At 37.3% G+C, this 22495-nt stretch overlaps 1 pseudogene; it reads right to left on the minus strand.

The window, feature by feature from the left end:
- Positions 1 to 5965: 5965 nt before the first annotated feature.
- Positions 5966 to 16339, minus strand: LOC109701110 (S-phase kinase-associated protein 1-like; annotated as a pseudogene).
- Positions 16340 to 22495: the final 6156 nt, after the last annotated feature.

Here is a 22495-nt window from a genome sequence, read left to right on the forward strand (position 1 = left end):
ACAGCAGTAAAAAACATGTAAAGAATTGGAAGCTGAACAACACATTGCTCAATGATGAATGGGTCATTGATTAAATAAAAGAGGAAATTGAAAGTTTCCTGGAAGCTAATGAAAATGAAAACACGACCTACCAGAACCTATGGGACACAGCAAAGGCAGTCCTGAGAGGAAAGTTTATAGCCATGAGTGCATATATTAAAAGGACAGAAAGATCTCAAATCAATGACCTAATACTACAGCTCAAACTCCTAGAAAAACAAGAAGAAACAAATCCCAAAACAATTAGAAGGAAAGAAATAATTAAAATAAGAGCTGAAATCAATGAAATAGATATCAAAAAAACCATTAAAAGAATCAATAAAACAAAAAGCTGGTTCTTTGAAAAAATAAATAAGATTGACAGACCCCTGGCAAATCTGACTAAAATGAGGAGAGAAAAAAACCCAAATCAGTAAAATCAGAAACGCAAAAAGGGGAGATAATAACAAACACCATGGAAATCCAGGAAATCATCACAGACTACTTTGAGAACCTATACTCTAATAAATTTGAAAATCTTGAGGAAATGGACAGATTTCTAGAAACTTACAACCACCCAAAACTGAACCAAGAAGATATTAATCACCTGAATAGATCTATAACACAAAAAGAAATTGAAGCAGCAATCAAGAGTCTCCCAAAAAAAAGAAAAGTCCAGGACCTGATGGATTCATTGCTGAATTCTATCAGATGTTTAAAGAAGAACTAATATCACTCTCCTTAAACTGTTCCACGAAATAGAAAGGGAAGGAACACTGCCTAACTCATTCTATGAAGCCAATCTTACTCTCATCTCAAAACCAGAAAAAGACACCTCCAAAAAGGAGAATTATAGGCTGAGTTCCTCAATGAATATCGATGCAAAAATCCTTAATAAAATAATGGCAAACAGAATCTAACAACACATCAGAAAGATCATACACCAGGACCAAGTCGGCTTCATCCCAGGGATTCAGGGATGGTTCAACATATGCAAATCTATAAATGTAATACAGCACATCAATAGAAGCAAAGACAAAAACCACTTGATTATCTCAATAGACACAGAAAAAGCCTTCAACAAGATCCAAAACCACTTCATGATAAAAGCTCTAAGAAAACTAGAAATAGAAGGAGTATACCTCAACATTGTAAAGGCTATTTGTGACAAACCTACAGCCAACATCATACTTAATGGTGAAAAACTGAAACCATTCCCCTTAAACCCAAGAACAAGACAAGGATGCCCACTATCCCCACTCCTATTCAACATAGTACTGGAATTCCTAGCCAGAGCAATTAGGCAAGAAGAAGGAATAAAAGGAATACAAATAGGTAAAGAAACTGTCAAAATATCCCTATTTGCAGACGACATGATCCTATACTTTAAAAACCCAAAAAACTCCACCCAAAAACTCTTAGACACCATAAACAGCTACAGTAAGGTGGCAGAATACAAAATCAACCTACAAAAATTATTAGCTTTTCTATACACCAACAATGAACAAACTGAGAAGGAATATATGGAAACAATTCCATTCACAATAGCCCCCCCCCCCAAATCAAATACCTAGGAGTAAATTTAACAAAGATGTGAATGAACTCTACAAGGAGAATTACAAACTCCTGAAGAAAGAGATCGAGGAAGATTACAGAAGATGGAAAGATCTCTCATGCTCATCTATCGGTCGAATCAACATAGTAAAAATGGCTATACTACCAAAAGCAATCTACATGTTTAATGCAATTCTTATCAAAATCCCAATGACTTTCACCACAGAGATAGAAAAATCTACTCTAAAGTTCATTTGGAAACATAAGAGACCACAGATAGCCAAGGCAATACTCAGCAAAAAAACAATGCTGGAGGTATCACAATTCCCGACTTCAAACTACATTACAAAGCAGTAGCAATAAAAACAGCATGGTATTGGCACAAAAACAGACATGAAGACCAGTGGAACAGAATAGATGATCCAGATATGAATCACACAACTATACCCACCTCATTTTTGACAAAGGTGCCAAAAACATACAATGGAGAAAAGACAGCCATCTGGGAAATGTTACTGGGAAAAGTGGTTATCCATCTGCAAGAAACTGAAACTAGATCCATGTCTATCACCCAGTACTAGTATCAACTCAAAATGGATCAAGGACCTAAATATCAGACCTGAAACTCTGAAGTTACTAAAGGAGGGAGCAGGGAGCATTCTGGAACTAATAGGTATAGGCAAGGACTTCCTCAATAGAACCCCAGCAGCCCAGCAACTAAGAGAAAGGATGGACAAATGGGACTTCATAAAATTAAAAAGCTTCTGCACAACAAAAGTAATGGTCTCTAAACTGAAGAGACCACCCACAGAGTGGGAGAAAATATTTGCCAGCTATACATCAGACAAGGGACTGATAACCAGAATATACAGGGAACTTAAGAAACTAAACTCTCCTAAAATCAATGAACCAATTAAGAAATGGGCAACTGAACTTAATAGAACTTTTTCAAAAGAAGAAATTCAAATGGCCAAATAACACATGAAAAAATGCTCACCATCTCTAGCCATAAAGGAAATGCAAATCAAAACCACATTAAGATTCCACCTCACCCCTGTTAGGATAGCCATCATCAAAAACACCACCAGCAATATGTGTTGGCGAGGATGTAGGGAAAAAGGAACCCTAATCCACTGCTGGTGGGAATGCAAGCTGGTACAACCACTCTGGAAAAAAATTTGGATACTCCTTAAAAATCTAAACATAGACCTGCCATATAATTCAGCAATCCCACTCCTGGGGATATACCCAAAGAAATACAACACAGATTACTCCAGAGGCACTGCACACCCATGTTTATTGCGGTGCTACTCACAATAGACAAGTTATGGAAACAACCAAGATGCCCCACTATTGATGAATGGGTCAAGAAAATGTGGTAATTGTACACAGTGGAATTTTACTCAGCTATGAAGAAGAATGAAATCTTATAATTTGCAGGTAAATGGATGGAACTAGAGAACGTCATTATGAGTGAGATCAGCCAAACTCAGAAGACCAAAAATCGTATGTTCTCCCTCATATGCGGACTTTAGATCTAGGGCAAATGCAGCAATGTTGTTGGACTTGGGTCACATGATAAGGGGAGAGCACATTTGGGTGATAATAGAAATAGGCAGAAAACCCAAAACATGAAAGTGTTTGATGTCCCCACACCAGAGGAGCTAATACAGAAACCTTAAAGCAACAGAGGTTATCATGAGAAGGGGATCGTAACCAGGGTAAAGATCAGTTAGAGATGAATTAACATGGATCGTAACACGTGTACAGAAAGCAATGCTAGGAATATTTCTGGATAGCTATCCTCAACTCAACTAACAAAAATGCTTTATCTTCCTAATTAGGCTTGTCTCTTTTCTTCAACAAAACTAGTGATAAAGGCAGAACAGGACCTGCTTGGAACTGAGGGAGGAAGGGGAAGAGAGTGGGGGAGGGGAGCAGGGGGTAGAAATTACCCAAACAATGTATGCACATGTGAATAAAAGAATAATAATAATTTTAAAAAGACCCTATCTAGAAAAAACCCATCATAAAATAGGGCTGGTGGAGTGGCTCAAGGTGTAGGCCCTGAGTTCAAGCCCTAGTACGCCAATTAAAAAAAAATGCTTTTAGAGTTCTAGCTAGTTAGAAGCATTAAAAGAAATTCAAAGAGTGGTGGTGGTGATTTCTAATGTATCCAAATTGGGCGATAAAAGAGAGTAAGAAAGAATTAGGTAAAGTTAGGAAGTATAAATCATAAAATCACTCTGAAAGGTATAAACTTGAGGTTCTTGGTTGATGCAGCAACTCTAAAAAGACCTCAGAGTTTGTTGACCTGTGATGTTAACAGAGTCCCTCTGGAATCAAGTAGCTCTCATGCTTTATATTCTGGTTTCAAACCTCTGACCTATATAACCAGATTATGATCATGAACACTTGACCAGGAAGTTCTGTTTGCCAGATTATAGATGACTACCTGTACTAGATAAATATGGAGTGACTGTCAGACTATTTTGACTGGTACTGTCCTGATTTATTTTTTAAATAGATCAATTAACACATTTTAAACCCAAATACCTTTTAAACACTCCACATATGTAGAACTTTCACCTCCATTCGACCTGGAGCATTTTTAAAAAGCCAGCATAAAATTCATGTTGATTCATTAAGAACAGAAACTGGCAAATTAGAGAATGTTAGGAACAGTCTGGCGATGAGGGAAATCTTAACAGATATGTCCTTCATAAAGGATGAATGAAAAGGGAAGACATATTGGGAAATGATTGGAGGAAGATAGGAAGTCAATGAGATGAGATTTTTTTCCCTTTTCTTTAATAATGGGGGAGCATGTAGGTTTAGAAAGAGAAAAAAATGGAAGACACTAATAGGAAGTTATGGATAATGGGACAAGACCCCAAAGAATCCCAGAGGAATGGGACTAGAAGCACTGATGGAGATTATTATCTGTTGTCTGGATCTGGGCTTGGAAGAAAGTAGATAAGAACAGAACTTCTAGATAACTTAAAAGCAGGTGTTGTGAACCTAGTGGTGACCACTCCCAACAGCTCAATTTTCTCAAAAGGAGATAGAGGTGCATAAGGAGATGGTAAATATTTGAAATGGTTGTGTGACATGTCAGGTTAGGAACAATGAACCTGAAGTGATATCAGTCTGCAAAGGTGTATAGTCTTGATTCTTCTCATCCAAGATTGTTTTGGGGGATAGGGGTATGGCTTAAGTGGTAGAGCACCTATCTAGCAAGTGCAAGGCCCTAAGTTCTAACTATCAAAAAAGTCCAAAAGATTGTTTTTGGTTATTCAGGGTCTTTGTGGTTCCATAGAAATTTTGTTTTTTTTTTTTTTTTTGCTGTGTTTATGAAGAATGACATTGAAATTTTTAGGTGAACTACACTGGATTTGAAGAGTGTCTTGGGTAGTATGGATAATTTACTAACTAATAATTAGTTATTCCAATCCAGGAATGCAGGAAATATTTCCATTTATTTGTGGCATCTTTAATTTCTTTCATCAGTGTTTGGTAGCTTTCAATGTACAGATCTTTTTCTTCCTAGGTTGAATTTACTCCAGGAATTTCCCCCCCTTTTTTTTTTACTATAGAATTTATAATCTATGTTTTCTGGGGTTTTCCATGTATTTTAATGTTAAAGTTAAAAATTACTTTGTCCATGCAAGCAAGTAGTGTGAATAGTTTTCCCCACATGGAAACAATGCTTATAAAAAGATGACATACCATATTAAACATCTCTTTTTAATTGAAAAGCTAAAAACGATCTAGTTATATTTCTCTCCGCAAATCATAAACTGTATAGTTACTAAGTCTCTAGGCAACATTTTAAAAGTTGAGAAGATAAAAATAAAATCTACTTCCTTAGATGCAATTAAGGAAGCCCTGCTATAGGGGTTCCTTATCAATACCAATGATACTGCTTGCCTCTAGGAGGCTGGAAATTATCTTAATGATCCTACCAGTTTCCACTTTGTGAATAACGATAGTATTTTGTTAAATTTAACTCAGAATGAGTTGTAAACAATTATAATACGTTAACTGTAAAAATCATTTATAAGTCCCACTTTGGAAATCTATCTAAAGTTAACTGAGCATAAACGAGGCAGAAATTGCTTTACAAAGAGAGAGAAAACTTTAAATGCTACTGTCTACAGAGAATCCACAGTTTAGTTTTATTCAGAGTAAAGAAAGAAGAAACTTTCACTGCAGGTTTGGAATCTATACCTAAACTGTACATTCATTAAGGACAATTTTATGGTAATACAATTGATTTATTGCTGCATTTGTCTACTATTTGTCTAAGATTAGCAATTATAAACAGCAGTACAAGTAGATTTTTGAATCCTTGTAGTGTTACAGTGTCAGACACAATGTTTCACTTTTCACATCACTGGTTTTCTTTGCTTTTCTGGGCTTCCTCCTCTTCAGTAAAGCTATTTTTGACATTGAGGGTCAAGAAGATTCTGGTGAATCTCCTCAGTTTTTCCTTTGATCATTGGCAACAGTCTTCTGGCATGTGACACCAGGCAAACCTTTGATGACTAAGTAGTTTGCAGCCAGAATGTGTTCAAAAAGTATTCCTTGGTCAACTTTCAGGAATTCTTGATCCCAAATAGGGATATTGTCTGCTTGCTTTTCTTTGTTCCTACCATCCTCAGAAGGTGGAGCATCCTTTTATACATCCTTGTGGTGGGTATACCACTGAATGACCTCTTTTAATATTACTGCATTAACTCTTGGCAGAGCAAGTGGGTCACTATCTCCATTATTCATTCCCAAATCTTCCAAAAGGTCCCAGTCATCACAGATTGTTCCACAATTTCTACATCAATGTCAAATAGCTCTCTATTGGAACCCTTCAATTTTAACTAAAAGCCTGGTGAAGATAGTGGGTGGATATGAACCAGAGCAGGGCAGCAGGTGAATAATCAAATAGATATGGTAAGAGTAGGCATCCTTTGCCATGTTCCTGACCTTAAAGGAAGAGCTCTCAACTTTTCACCATAAAATGATGTTAACTCTGGACTTGTCAAATATGATCTTCATATAATATCATGGCACTCACTGAACATTTTGAAATGGGGAAGCAAGGTGTGAATGGGAATATAACGGAGGGGATGAACTTGTTAAAAATATAGCATATGCATTCATGGAATTATCACAATGAAATCCCATCATTTATGTATGCTAATTCAAAAATAAAAATTTTAAAAAGCTATGATAAGGCAGGAAAAATCTGTTGTACTGAGGAACTTTTACACATAATTTGTCAAGAGTTTTTATCATGAAAAGATGCATTTATCAAACACTTTTTTTTCTGCATCCATTGAGAAAACCATGTGGATTTTTGCCCTTTTAGTCCGCTAATGCGGTGAATCACATACTAAGAAATGAAATTCAATAGCACATTAAAAAGATCATTCTCTCTATGATCAAGTGGTATTTGTCCTTGGAAAGCAAGAATAGCTAAAATTGAACGTTTGATATACAAATTCAGAAGTGTGACTGCCCAAACTAACAGAAAGGGTGAGTTTAATCATATAAGTATGATGGGAAAAATCAGGCAAAACCTCATGATGGGGTTCTGGAGGACAGTTCCTCAGAAAGTGGAGTGGGAGGAGGGTCCAAAGAGGTAAATGCCAAGCTTAGGGCCAACTGACAATATTCCACAGAGATATGACACTTTTGTGGTACTGTCAGTGATTCTAGGTGGCTGGATGGATAGCAGTAGGCATGGAGCATTGGCAGTCATTGGGAAAGCTTCTGATCCAAAGTTGAAATATGCCTTGTTAGCCAATCGGAGCAGAGGGGAGAAAAGGGAAACACGATGTTGCTGAGAGCTTCACAGGGGTCTCCCCAGAGGTCCTGTGTCAGATGCAAGATTGTATTCTAGACTATCTAACAATAATTGCCATAATTCAAGTTAGGGTATTAGACACAGGTCTTGATCCTAAAGACATACATTCCCATTAACCTTGTTTAGCTCTTTATTTAAAAATGTCATGCCTATAATGTGCCTAAAATAAAGAGGAAACATCAAGTGATCCTCTCTGTGCTATAAGGAGTGGATTACATTATGCTCAGTGTGCCTTCCCATCCTCTTCCTCTTCCCCTCCCTCACCTCATCTGTCCTCTTCCCTGTGCTTTCTTCTTCCTTCCTCCTTCCCTTCTACCCTTTTCCCCTCTCTTTTTCCAGTTATTATTAAATCTGGCCATCACAGATTTTATACAGCTAAACTGACGCACTCTAGGGACACTTTAAAAATATTTTCATATAATTTTATGATGTAAAGAGAATGCAAGTGTATGTTCAAAAGCCCTACAGAACTTGAACGGTAGGGGGCAGCAAAAGTTAGCTTTTTCTTTTTTTCAAATCTGCATCCAACATTGTCTTATACTTGAGTAATATTAGTTTCATGTGTTAAAGAGAAGGAAAGAAAAAGAGGAAAAAGGTGAAGAATGTGCAATTTAAAAGTAGGTTCTAAAATGGTAAATGTGCTCTATTGTAATTTACTTCTCTGGTTTTTTGTAAAACAATGTGTGGCTTTTCATGATTCTTTCCTGAAGAACCCCAAACTATTCATGTATTACATACCAGTAGCCAGTAGATGGCAGTACTTCTCAAGAATCAGGAATATAGGACCAGATTTTAGGGGAAAAATAAAATACAGAACGTAATCTTTATTTAAAAACTAAGTAAGTAAAAGCAATGTTAAATAGAGGATTAAACCCTCTATGTCTCAAATATAAATTAAAGGAAGGACAAATTTTAACTACAGGTACATAAAGTAAGGTGATAACTAAAATGTTTTCAAATGTCAATTTTAATCTTTACAAAAGGTGAGCTGAAATCGATGGAAATCATTTGTATTTTATCATGTATTTTTAGAATGTTCTTTTATCAGATTTTCAGTGACCAATTAATTCATAGATGTTAGCCAAGAGAAAGACAATGCACACAAACACAATGCTTTTAGATTACTGATTAATAGCAATAAATGACTTCTCTGTTGTCCCTGGCTATGTTATTTAAGTGTCAACAGAGTACCTCAGAGTGTCTTATATACTATCAGTTCTTCACCTTTTCTAAACATTTAGCTACTTTGGTTGGATATTTGTAATCAGATAAAAACAGGAACAATGTCTGTAGTCAGAGTACTTGGAGTACAAAGGAAAATGCAGGCCCACTGGTTTCTGAGAATGACAGTCCTTGACCCGAAACTTCAAACATGCCTGGAGCAGAGTCCAGTCTAGCACTTAGTTTATTTTCAGAGGTCCCATGCCTTAGTTATTCAGATAAGTAATAACTGCTTGATGGGAATAAAAGCATTCCCTTGCATTTCTATGTGTAACAAAAATTCCCCTGTCTTTGCTGTTTGATTTCCCACAAGAAACCCAACTTGGATTTCACTACAATAACAAAGGGCACAAGAAAAAAACAAAAGGACATATTTGCTTAAATTGCTGTTTGTATGAAAAGAAACTGCTTAATGGGGTTATCACTGGGTCAGGCTACACTCTTCTTTTCACCAAAGCTGAATCAAGGGCAAATGAATTGAGGAAGGCTGGGTGGATTTAGAGTCTCTGAGCCACTCTTTTTATAAACTCCTTGGCAAAACCATCTCTGAGCCCTCTGTTTGATTAGCAACCTAAAGTTACCTAAGAAAGGAATTGAAAATACTGAAGAATGGTCAGCTACTAGGGAGTGACCCTCAGATTTAATTTTATTTCTGGAGAATAATACTGCTCCATATGGAAGGAAATATGGTACAGACCCATGGTCTCTGATTCCAGCCTATTTGGTGTTTATTCTTATCACACTCGGTGTTTCAGTTTCTTTATCTGTAAAATTAGAATGATTAGCTTGGAATGGAAGTTTAAGTTTAAATTTGTGAAGCACTTGGAATATGATAAGTCCTATATGTGATGATAGTGATGATGATTATTGTGGTGACAATGATTATAATAGTAATGGTGGTGGTGTACCAGGCACTGCGTTAGAAGCTGAGAATACAGAGATTGATAAAATACTATCCCTGCCATTGAGAAACTTAGAATCTTTTAGGAGGAATTAGGTAAATAAATAAGGACAAATATTATAGGTGTATTTAGAGATTATAGAGTCTGGGGATAGAGGGGTACAAGGGATGGTGTGTTGTAGGAGTGAATGATGTCTTCTAAATGCTCACAGACAAGACATGGGACAAGGAGGGACTTTCAAAATGTGATTAAGATAGAACTGGGGAACACAGGACTGAAATGGGAAGCAGCGAGGGACATTTACAAAACCATCACCATGGGAATATGACTAGAGCATGCACTGTGTTTAAGGGGAAAGAATGAGAAATGAAACCCTATAGGTGGACAGAAGTTGGAGTCCAGGTCACCTGGTGAACAGGAGTCCACTGGGTGAGTTTTGGATTTAAAAGCATTTCTCTTGACTTAGTGTATTTTTTTTTAATAAGGTGTCAACATTTAAAATTTGGAATCTTTTATGACAAATTCTGGATTTCCAAGTTTTCTAGAAAATTTGGAGTATTTGTCACTAGCCATTGTTCTCTAATTCTAGCAAAATATTAGTGGATGACATGTGCAGTGCCCTGTTTGTCCCAGAACTCTATCCCATTCAGTCATTATTCTTACCTCCAAGCCCATGAACACTGGATCTTTTTATAACCCTTTAAAGGGCTCTGGTTTTACTCCACAGGGCATACAGAATATTGATCAGTTATAGGCAGGAGAGTCTACTGGGATATCATTTATATTTTTGTGTGGAGGCTAGATTGAGGGACAAGATGCTAAATTGTTTTTGGCTTTTAACAAAAGTTTTATCATAAGCAGTGACTGGACACATGCAAAGGCAAATGAGTACCATTAGATTTTACTGGCAGATTTTATTAAAAATAGAATCCATGTTTTGAAATTTGTAACCTTTAATCCCGTTATGGAGGAGTGATCAATCTTCTAGTCAAGTGCATATTGTCTTTATTTTTAAGGTATGCAACAGATCTAGAATTTTGGGAGAAAAATTCATTTTAGTTTAGCAGCTCCTTTAAGGTTCAACACTTGGTTTCCTTGGAATTAATAGTAAAGAAATAAAATCAGACCTTAGCACATCTGGAAAGGGGGTAAAGGGAATTCATGCATTTTAATGGGGGAAGGAGTTGGTACAAAGCAGCAGCAAAGTATTTCCTATAAAGTGAGTTTTGCTCTTTAAAATCTTAATAGTAGAGGCAATCTCTCATTTTTGGTAACCTAGGACTTTCTAGGGGAAAGATATGGATCTTAAATTGGATTGATAGACACAAACAAACCCAGGACTTTACTTGCTTGTGGTTCAGGACCCTGAGAGGCTAGAAGAGAAGAGGCAGAACAGAAGCAACTGTGCTCAAATCAGATTTCAGAATGATTTAGGTATTCATGAAGCATTTAACACCCAGGGAGAGGGGAGACAGGGAGGTTAATTATGAGAATGGGATGAACTAATCCTATACTGGTTCTATGGCTTTGTCTTCCTAGCAGGAGAGTTACGACTAGGCATTTTAGTCAGGATTCCTCTAGAAAAAGAGAACCAATAGGTTATGTGTACACATACACACACAAGCACATACTATATAAAATCAGAACCAAATAGAACATATGTCTGCATTTATATGTATATACATATATGTATATAGCTATCTCTATATTGTTGAAGGAACTGTCTGAAAACTGTGGGCCAGGTCAACATTCTAGAAACTCAAGGAAGAGTTGATGCTGCAGCCTTGCGTCTAGAGGCAGAATTGCTTTTTTCTTGGGAGATCTCAGTCTTTTTTCTTGAGCCCTTGAACTGATTGAAGTTCACCCCCATTATGGAAAGTCATCTGATTTATCTGATGTCTACTGACTTAAATGCTAGTGACATTAATATTAAGGTAAAAGGTGCCTTTACAACAGCATTTACACTGGTGTGTTTGATTAAATAACTGGGCAGTATAGCCTAGCCAAGATGATATATGAAATTAACATTGGGGCACAGGCTGGTCGGCATAATATCAGTTGGAAAGGGGAGGAAGACCCTGCTACTGAGCTCTGACCATCTCTGATAAACAAATTGCAACACGAGAGTTACCTCTAGTATTCACTAAAGATACATGGGGCACCTACTGTATGTGAAATTCTTTGCCAATTCTACTCTGCTTTTGTGGAGGGCTCTATTGCTAATGTTAATACTTAGAGAAAGGGTGCAAGTGCAAACAGATACCATTGGAGGCAGCTCAGTTTGGTAGACAAGACACTGGGTGTGGATAGAATAGCATGTATTTTATTTTTATTTATTTATTTATTTTTTATTCTTTTAGTCACATGTGCATACATTGTTTGGGTCATTTCTCCCCCCTGCCCCCCTCCTCCACCCTCTTCCCTCTTCTTCCTTCAGGAACAAGCAGGTCGTGTTCTGCCTTTATCACTAGTTTTGTTGAAGAAAAGAGACAAGCCTAATAAAGAAGACAAAGCATTTTTGCTAGTTGAGTTGAGGATAGCTATACAGATATATTCCTAGCATTGCTTTCGTGTACATGTAGCACGTGTTTTAGATGTGTGACCTTGGGCAAGTTTTCACTCTTCAACTCATTCATTAACTCATTGTTTAGTCTATTTTACCAAAATCCACCAACTTTCTGAACCTTATTACATTTATCTGAAAATCCAGTATAATTAATAAGTTACCCAGATTTAATGGAATAAGATAGATAACATTTTTGGACACATTACAAGTTACCAATAACTATTCTACCAAAATCCACCAACTTTTTGAACCTTACTCAATTTATCTGAAAAACCAGCATAATTAATAACTGCCCTAGATTTAATAGAACAAAATATGTAACATTTTCTGATACATTACAATTATCAACAACTATTCCTTACCTTCCTTCCCTATCACACTGAGGAGTAACATGGAGTGTGAGAAGCAGAGTGAGGCTAGGCCTAGTCAGATGCCTGTTTCTAGACCTGTAGGAGGCAGATCTGTGTTCAGGTGAGGCCTCACATTGATCTGACTTGATCAGAATGAAGGGCTGGGCCTGAAATGTAGAACCACTACAGAATCATTGTAGAATTCTAGAGCGATTCTCACCCTTTTCAATCCATTATACCATATTCTACGTGTGTTGTTTTGAGTTTTGAATTTTAAACAATGTTGTTAAATTCTAAAATGTAGTGCTTAGAAAATCCTAAGTGGTCTAACAGAGTACTACAACAAAACAATCAGCAGGCTCTTATATCAGACAAGTTAAAATGCATGAACTTGACTACACACCTTGTATTCTCTCGACTGTATTGTTTAAAGCCAGAAAAGTCAAAGCTGCTCAAATTCCTATTAGGTCTCTTAGCTCACTTACTGAATGTGACAGGCTATAATTTGCCAATAGGTTCCCATACTCATTTTTGGGGGTTGGACTGACAGCATAATACCTTTTTCTCACTGCCTTCTCTGGTATATTTGTGTTCCACAGAATATCTGTATTAGGTCCACAAATGTCCAGTGAAAAGAAAGCAAATTTTATAGTTTATTGATGTCTGAACATTAAGTAACCCCACAACAGGTTTTCTGGCCTGTACAGGTGTAGGGGTGAGGTGGTAAGGAATGGAAAGGGGTCATATAACTTATATTACTCCTTAAAAGGTAAATTCATTGTTTTGCCCAATGAGTTGGTTGAGATGGATCATTATTTTTTTAAATTGACTATAAATTGCTAGTAAATGGTATCTTTATATTTGTAACAAAAATATTGGTAGTAGACAGTAGAAGATTCAATACTGGGAGCTCTGTAACTTCATGGAGCTTGGGGCAAGTGAATCAAATCATGTTATACCTCTAAGGTGTTCTTCACTCATCTTTGGAGAAACCAAGGTAATGAGACTGGAGAGGACCAGGCCATGACTGCAGAATAATTATGAAGGAGCATATCATATACATATAGCTAATTCAGCTGTTCATAGCCATGGACAAAGGTCACACAGATAAATGCATGACTGGTTGAACCAGAATACCAGTATAACTGGAGCTGTGCCAATTAGGGGGTATTTGCAAATGGCCATAAGAATTCAACTTAGGAAAGCCAAAGTTGTATAAATGCCAGGCTAGCATACATGAGAAATAAAAACTTCAACATGAGTTACTCAGAGGAGACATTGGAGAGATCAGAAAGAGATAAAGATAGAGGTACAGCAAGTAACTTAATACAAAAGGCCTCTTGGCACACATGTCTGTCTCCACAGTCTCTGCAAATGCTCATTGAATTAGTGAGTTAAAACCTATCCTCCCCCAAACATACCACCTAAACAAAACAGAAAGACAAAACCTATAAAGCCCTAAAGGCAATTCCAGAAGAAAATAGAGAAGCTACCCGAAAATCACAAAAGATTAGAAATAAAATTTGAAAGAAAAGCAAAATATTGGAAGAAAAACAAAAGGTTTGCTTTAAAAGAAGGGTTCAGCAAAACTTCTCTCCAGAACACTTGCAATATATAACAGTATCACATGTAGGCAGCTAAGCTTGTCTTATAGAACAGTCTCTAACTGTCAACACAACATGAAATGAATACTCATATTATATACATTGTACAAATGGGGAAACTGTGGCTTAGAGAAAATAAGCAATGCTCAAGATCAAATAGGTGCCTGATGTCATCATGAGATTGAGACCAAATCTGTCTGTGGCGAGAAGTTATAGTTCTACATACACCATGACTTCTGCTGAAGGCTATGAGTAGGATAACCCCAAGGCCTCGATTGCTTGTGGCCAGTTCATGTTTACACCTATTGTTTTGGGAGTATTTACCAAATCCCTCTTTTGCTTTCAAAACTGTCCAAGAATAGACAATAGGTTATATGGTACCCTAGTTATAGAGTATACTCAAATGAATGACACAAATTTTGGCTTTCAAAGAGCTTATGGTCTAGTGGAGGAAATCAACCTGCAAACAAATAAGTACAATTCAAAGCAGAGAAGCATAAGAGTTTCCTTGAGGGGCAGAGTGGGGAGCTTACGGTCCAGAAGCAACTAATTCTGCCTCATACATGAATGTCAACAACTAGCCTTTAGAAAGAAGGAAGTGAAAATGTTATTTTCCCAAAACTTTTTCTGTGAGAATGCCCTAGAAATAATTTCTGAAAAAGGCTCTAATAAGACTGACAACAAATAAATATATCCTAACATTCTACCTTACATTGACATTAAACCAGAAGATTCTGGGGTAAGACAGCAGACTAGAAGTTTCCTTTGACTCTGTGAATGAGAAGAGTCAGAATAACAAAGGGAAGACCACATTTCAATGAAAGAAAGAGCATTAAGAATCAGGAAAGAGGTGCCAAGACAACTAAAAGCCATGGAGAAACTGAGAGACAACACAGAGAAAAGTAAGGAACAGTGTGCAGCTTCAACCCTAGCTCATGGCAGAGCCAAAGCTGAACTACAGGTAAGCCAGCAACCCTGGTGACATGGCATCCCTAGCACAGGAGAAGCCCACGTTCTTACAAGTCTTAAATCCAGTGCAGAGACAGGCTAGCATTGGAGAAGAAATTCATTGCATGATTCCCCATAACTCAAGAGTGTTAAAGCCAGGAACCATCTCAAGAGGGGGCTTATTATTTGAAACTGAACCACTCTGCAAACCTGAAAACAAGTCAGGGAGACTGGGGGCACACTGCTACAGTGTCTGGGTGGGAGGTAGTCAATGGGAGGGAAAAGGTCAGGCATGGGCCTGGTGACAAGTTTAAGAAGCAGGGAGCTTGGGCTGTGGAGGTGGTCAGTGGCCCTGTCCTCTGTGATGAGGAGTGATTCTCATGGCTTGTGGATTACATTAGACTGTGAGCTCCAAGCCTGAGGTTGCTGATTACTTGTCCTCTGCAGCTGCCTTATTGCCACATGTGGTTTGCTGCCTGGTGGAGTAAGAGCTCTGAGCTCAGGTCTTACAGAGTGTTCAATTTCTACAGACTTCTCCCTACTTCCGGGTGGTTTACTGCTGGGGGTGCTCAGTAAAAGCGCTAAGACCAGGAGGCAGAGTGTCAGGTTCTCCCCCTCCAGTGAAAAACTCAATGCTCTCTTTGCTTTATTTACACTCTGATGAAACTGGAGGATACCCCTTGGCCACAACCCAAGCGTTCAAATTGGACAGCCTATGGAGAAAATGAGGACCTGCCTGACCCACAGGCTGTGAAGCTTATTGTAGCCAGCAGCAGCAACCTATGCACAGAAAGGAAGTTTCCAAAGTGAATGCAGCCCTGACAATGACAACATATACTGATCAGCTTGACCCTCAGCTGGCATACAGCTCCATCCAGTATGGTGGGAATAGGGAACTACAATAGACTCCTTCTACCCCAAGGCCTAAAAGATTTTAGTTAGAAGATCCAGAGAGAAGTTTCCCCAATTCTTTTTTAAAAAAATTTTACTGTATTTTTAGCATTGGTTTTAGTGTAAAAATCTTTAGTTTTTTATTCCTTTTCTTAACTTTATGTAATTTTATTTATATATTTTAATTTTATAATCAGATTTTTCATCTCTTGCTTCTTCCCTTCTTCCTTATGTTCCTTTACTTTTTCTTTCTTCTTTTTATTTTATCTTATTTGACCATGGCTCTTCTTTCTTTTTCCCTTTCCCTATCCCATTCTTTATTTCATCCTTTCATTGTTATTACTTTTACTTTCATTAAAATTTAATGTCATAATTTATTCTATGTTATTTTTGCCATTTTTTTCTATGCTTACTGTTGGCATAGTAGTTCATTTTAATTGATTTTTATTATATTTCTATATATGATTTATTTTGGTGTTGTTGCTGTTATGGTGATTTGCTTCCAATAACAACAACAAAATCTCAGTCCCAGATGAATTCAGCAATGAATTCTATCAGACCTATAAAGAACTAACATCAGTGGTCCTTAAACTATTCCATAAAATAAAAAGGGAAGGAACACTTCCAGACTTATTCTACAAGGCCAAGAAGAAAAGAAAGAAGGAAGGGAGGGAGGGACAGAGGAAAAACTATAAATCAATTTCCTTGATGAAAATAAATGCAAAAATCACCAATAAAATTTTGCAAACTGATTCAACAACACATTAAAAAGATCATGCATCATGTTCTTAGTTGGTTTCATTTCAGGGATGCAAAGATGGTTTAACATATGCAAAATCAATAAACATAGTACAACCCATAAACAGAATCATGAACCAAAATCATAAAATCATCTCAATAGATGCAGAAAAAAACCCTGTGGCAAAATTCAACATCCCTGGATGATAAAAGCCCCAGAGAAACTAAGACTAGAAGGAACATACCTTAGCATAACAAAAACCTATAGCTAACATTATACTGAATGGGGAAAAACTGAAACTATTTCTTCCAAAATCAGGAATGAGACAAGTGTGTTCACTCTTACCTGTCTTTTTTAATATAATGCTTGAACTCTTAGCCAGAGGAATGAGCAAGAGATAAGAAATAGGAAAGGAAGAAGTCAAATTATCACCATTGGTAGATATGGCCTAATACTTGTATGACCCAAAAGTCCCCACCAGAAATCTAACATCTGATTAACAGTTTCAGCAAATTAGCAAGATACAGAGTCAGTTAAAAAAAATAGTAGCTTTGCTATATAGCAATAATGAATAAGCTGAGAAAGAAATCAGGAAAACAATCCCATTGACAATTGCCTTAAAATCACCTAGGAATAATCCTAACCATGGAAGTGAATGTCCTTTACAATGAAAACTATAAAACACCAAAAAAAGAAACTGGAGAAGACACAAGATAATGGAAAGAACACTCATGTTCATGGAGTGGCATAATTAATAACATGAAAATGGCCATATTACCAGAAGAAAATCTACAGGTTCAATGTAATCCCCCCAAAATTCTAGTGACATTCTTTACAGAAATAGAGAAAACATCTTAAAATTCATGTGGAGAGTTTGTTTGGAGGTTCTAGCAGGGGAGTGCAGCTACTCATATACCCTTGACCGAAGAATGGTCCTTCTCTATTGGGGATGGTCGTCCTTAAGACACCTAAAAAACTAGATAGCATTTGTTTCCCTCAATGCAGAGAAACTGAAGCAGATACTTTAAAGCAACTGAGGCCAATAGGAGAAGGGTACCAGGAACTAGAGAAAAGGTTATATCAAGAAGAATTAACTTAGAAGTAACACACATGCACAGGACATCAATGCAAGTCAACTCCCTGTATAGCTATTCTTATCTCAACTAGCAAAACCCCTTGGTCCTTCCTATTATTGCTTATACTCTCTCTTCAACAAAATTAGAGATAAGGGCAAAATAGTTTCTGCTGGGTAGCGAGGGGGGAAGGGGGAAGAAATGACCCAAACATTGTATGCACATATGAATAGAATAAAAATTAAAGAAAAATTCATATGGAAGCACAAAAGACTAAATACCCAAAACAATCCTGAACAAAAAGAACAATGCTGGAGGTATTACAATTCTTGACTTCGAGTTACACTGCAGAGCCACAGTAACAAAAACAGCATGGTACTGGCACAAAAACAGACATGTAGACCAAAGGAATAGAGGACCTGGAAATAAACCTATACATGTACAATCACCTGATTTTTCACAATGATGCTAAAACATATGTTGGAGAAAAAATAACCTCTTTAACAAATGGTGTTAGGAAAATTGGTTATCCACACCAAGAAGACTGAAACTAGTTCCCTATTTCTCAAAATAGAGAATTCTAAGAGTAGCAAAGACATTAATGTAAGACTTAAAAATTTTAAACTTACTAGAGGAAATCATATAGAAAAGACTTCAAAATTTTCTATAGGTAATAACTTTCTGATAGGACTCCACCAGCTCTGGAAATAATAGCAAGTATTGACAAATGGAATTGCATCCAGTGGGATTTATACAGCAAAGGAAACAATTGCTAGAGTGAAGAGATAGTTTACAGAACTGGAGAAAATCTTTGCCAGCTATTCATCTGATAAGGAATTAATTTCCAGAAAACATAAAGACCTTGAAAACTTGAACTGAAAGAATGAATAATTCAATCAATAAATGGGTAAGTGAACTGAACACTTTTCAAAAGAAGTGCAGATGGCCAAAGATACATGAAAAAAATGCTTACTATGCTTAGCCAAGAGAGAAATGCAAAGCAAAACTACATTGAGCTTCCACCTTGTCCCAGTCAGAATGGCTGTCATCAATTAAACAAAAACCCTCAAATGTTGGTGAGGATACAGGGAAAAAGGAATCCTTATACACTGTTTGTGTATAAGGCAAATTAGTACAGCCACTACAGAAATCAGTATGGAGGTTTCTCAAAAAACTAAAAAGTAGAACTGCTGTATGATCCAACTATACACACATAAAGGAATCAAAGTCAGCATACAATAGAGATACTTGCATACCCATTTTTATCATGGCACTATTCACAATTGCCAAGTAATGGAATCAGTCTCTGTTTCCATCAATAGATGAATGGATAAAGAAAATATGGTATATACACAATGAAGTATTATTCAGAAATAAAGACAAACAAAGGAGATCCAAGATGGCAGTTAAAGTAGGGAATCAGAAATCCTAAGCTCTGTGACTCCAGAAACCACCTTAAGATGTCAGAGCTACACTTGGGTAATTCTGAGTGCTTCTAGCCAAAATAATAACCCACCAACACATTAGGTGTACATAAAATTCAAGGACTGACCCTTAAAACAGCTTTTAATTACACCTAACAGCCAGGAAAATGGTGTGCAGCACAGCCACTACCAAGGCATGTCCCACCCTAGGAAAAAAGCCCCCAGCACTTCCTTCTTTCCTTCCTTCCTTCCTTCCTTCCTTCCTTCCTTCCTTCCTTCCTTCCTTCCTTCCTTCCTTCCTTCCTTCCCTCCTTCCTTCCTTTTCTTTCTTTCTTTCTTTCTTTCTTTCTTTCTTTCTTTCTTTCTTTCTTTCTTTCTTTCTTTCTTTCTTTCTTTCTTCTTTTCATCTCTCAAAAAGCAGAAGATAGAGCATCAATTGGAATTGAACTCTGCAACATCCTGGACCCCAAACCTGTGGAAAGCCTCTCCACACCATGCTGTGCTGAGAGAATCAGCATACCAATCTGCAGAATGAACAGGTGAGCATAATGCACCATGTGTGACTCCCCTACACACTCCCCAGGAACATAATCCAGCACAGCCCCTGAACCCTCCCCCTAACAAAACTGAAAATCATAAACAGCTAATTGTAATCTAACACCATCAGTGCAGGCGGTGGTGGAATGCTGAACCTGCTCCAGAGAATGGGGGTGGGGCAAGGAACTGAACTCTTAGTGAATGAATGCAGGAAAAGCAACACAAGCTGAGAGTGGGGATGGGGCTACAAGCCAACCCCCCAAAGCTGGGCCTGTGGTAGATCCCTGACCTGGTCTCATGGGACTGAGGGCTGTACTCAAAACTGAATTGCCCAAACTTGCTGGGAGAGGAGCTGACTAAACAGAGTTGCAGCTGTAGGGCAATGCCACCTGGTGAAAACAACAATAGCTCTGATCACTCTGCATGAACTCGCAGGGAGTTACCTCAGCTCACAATTTCAACTTGTCCTGTTGGACAGAAAGAACCAACTACTACTCACAAGTCAGTCACCTGGTAAGATGACATTAGAGCTCCTGCCTGTATGCCAATACCAGGATTGGACACCAAAGGAACAACTCCAGAACTTTTACCAAACAGACTGAACTAGTTATTGTGGTACCTGTTTTTTTTTTTTTTTTTCATCTTCTGTATTATTAACTTTACCATCACTATTTTCTTATCCTTATTCTTACCCCTTCACTTTTCCTGTAGTACAATCCATTGTTTTCCTCCCAACTACTCTTTCTGCCCCTTCTCATCCATTCTCTCCCCATCTTTACCTGCCCCCTTCTATTTCCTTTCTATTACTACACTCCCCTTCCCTCCTACACACTCATCACTTGCAGACTAACCTACTGTACCAACTGTATACAAACCAGCCCCTTGCAATCCCTAATACAAGCACCTTCCACTACAACAAAAATACACCCAAACACACACAAAGTTCACAAAACCCAGCAGCCCCCATATCTTTTGGTGCCACCTTTACCAATTACCCAAATTTCTATAACTAGCTTAATAACAATTACCCCCCAACTCCCAAGGGGTTTTCTATATTGTAAGTAAACAACTGGTCTGGCATTGAACCTGTGACTTTGTTATTGTTATATTATACTTCCAGGCCAGGGACAGAAAGAGCATATCAACCTAGCTAACAACCAAGTTAGTCACAAATAGGAATTAAATCAAGGGAAAGAAAATAGGCAATTAAAACCACTAACAAGCCTATCAAGAACATAGTTGCATAGCACCAAGAGGAGCAATGGGAAGAAGAAGAAAGGATGGAAACCACACTCCTCAAAAAATAATTCAATAGCACATTCAGTGGGAAATGAAGAAAATAGATACCTAGTTCTTGACCCCAACAAAATAATGATAAATGTCAATAAGGAGCCCAGTGATGCCCACAAAAAAATCCCTCAAAGGGGAAATCTTGGAAGAAATCACAGAGAAACTCATGGAGAAGATACTACACATGGTTAACCAGAATGTACAAGATGCACTCCAGAAATTTCAAGACACCAAAAATAAAGAACATGAGAAGTCATAGAAACAAATAAATGAACTCAGAGAGGACTTCAACTAACACCAAAATGAAACAAAGGACACTATAAAAAAGATCTAAGAATTAAAGAAGACAACACAAAATATAAAAGAGGAGTTCAACAAAAGTATGGAAAACCTCAGAAAAAAGAATCAAACAGAAATCCTGGAAATAAGAAGTCTCTTTAGTCAAAAGAAAACACAGTGGAAGGCCACTCCAGCAGACTAGAACAGTTGAAAGACAGAATCTCAGAGTTCAAATATAAAATAGAAAATAAAGGAAAAAAAAAGAGGAAATCTTAGTCAAACAACTCAAGAGCTGAGAAAGGAATATGCAAGAACTCCCTGACTCCAACAAAAGACCAAACCTGAGAATCATGGGCATTGAAGAAGGAGAAGAGATGCAAGTCAAAGGGATATGTAATATATTCAATAAAATAATAACAGAATATTTCCCAAATCTCAAGAAACTTTTGCTCATTCAGGTACAGGAAGCCTCCAGGACACCAACAGACTTGACCAAAATAGAACCTCTCCATGGTGTATTATCATTCAAACAACAAGCACAGAAAACAGAGAAAGAATATTAAAGGCTCTAAAAGAGAAAAAAACCCAAATAACATACAAAGGTAAACCCCTTAAAATAACAGCAGATTTCTCAACAGAAATCCTAAAAGCAAGAAGGGCATTGAATGAGGTATTTCAGGCACTGAATGAAAATAATTTCAGCCCTAGGATACTCTCCCCAGCAAAACTAGCATTCAAAACTGACGGAGCAATAAAAATCTTCCATGATGAAAAGAAACTAAAACAATATATGACCACCAAGCCACCACTACAGAAGGTTCCACAAGGAATTCTACACACAGAGATACTACAAGGAATTATGCACACAGAAGATGAAAGCAAAGTATTAAGCCACAGGAAAAGAAAAGACAAGTAATCAGAGAGTAACAGTGATTTGGGTGCACACAATCAAATCCTTAAACAACAAAAACAATGAAATGGCAGGAATTATCATATACCTATCAATATTAACATTGAATGTCAGTGGACTCAACTTCCCCTTCAAATGACAAACTGGATTACAAAGGAAGATCCAACAATCTATTGTTTACAAGAGAGCCATCTTATTGACAGAAATAAAGACTGGCTTAGGGTGAAAGGCTAGAAGAAGATTCACCAGCTAATAGCCCCCCAAAACAGGCAGGGGAGCAATAGTTATATTAGACAAAGTAGATTTCAAACTTACATTGGTCAAAT

The sequence above is a fragment of the Castor canadensis genome, chromosome 13 (assembly GCF_047511655.1).
Source record: "Castor canadensis chromosome 13, mCasCan1.hap1v2, whole genome shotgun sequence".
NCBI classification, from domain to species: Eukaryota; Metazoa; Chordata; class Mammalia; order Rodentia; family Castoridae; genus Castor; species Castor canadensis.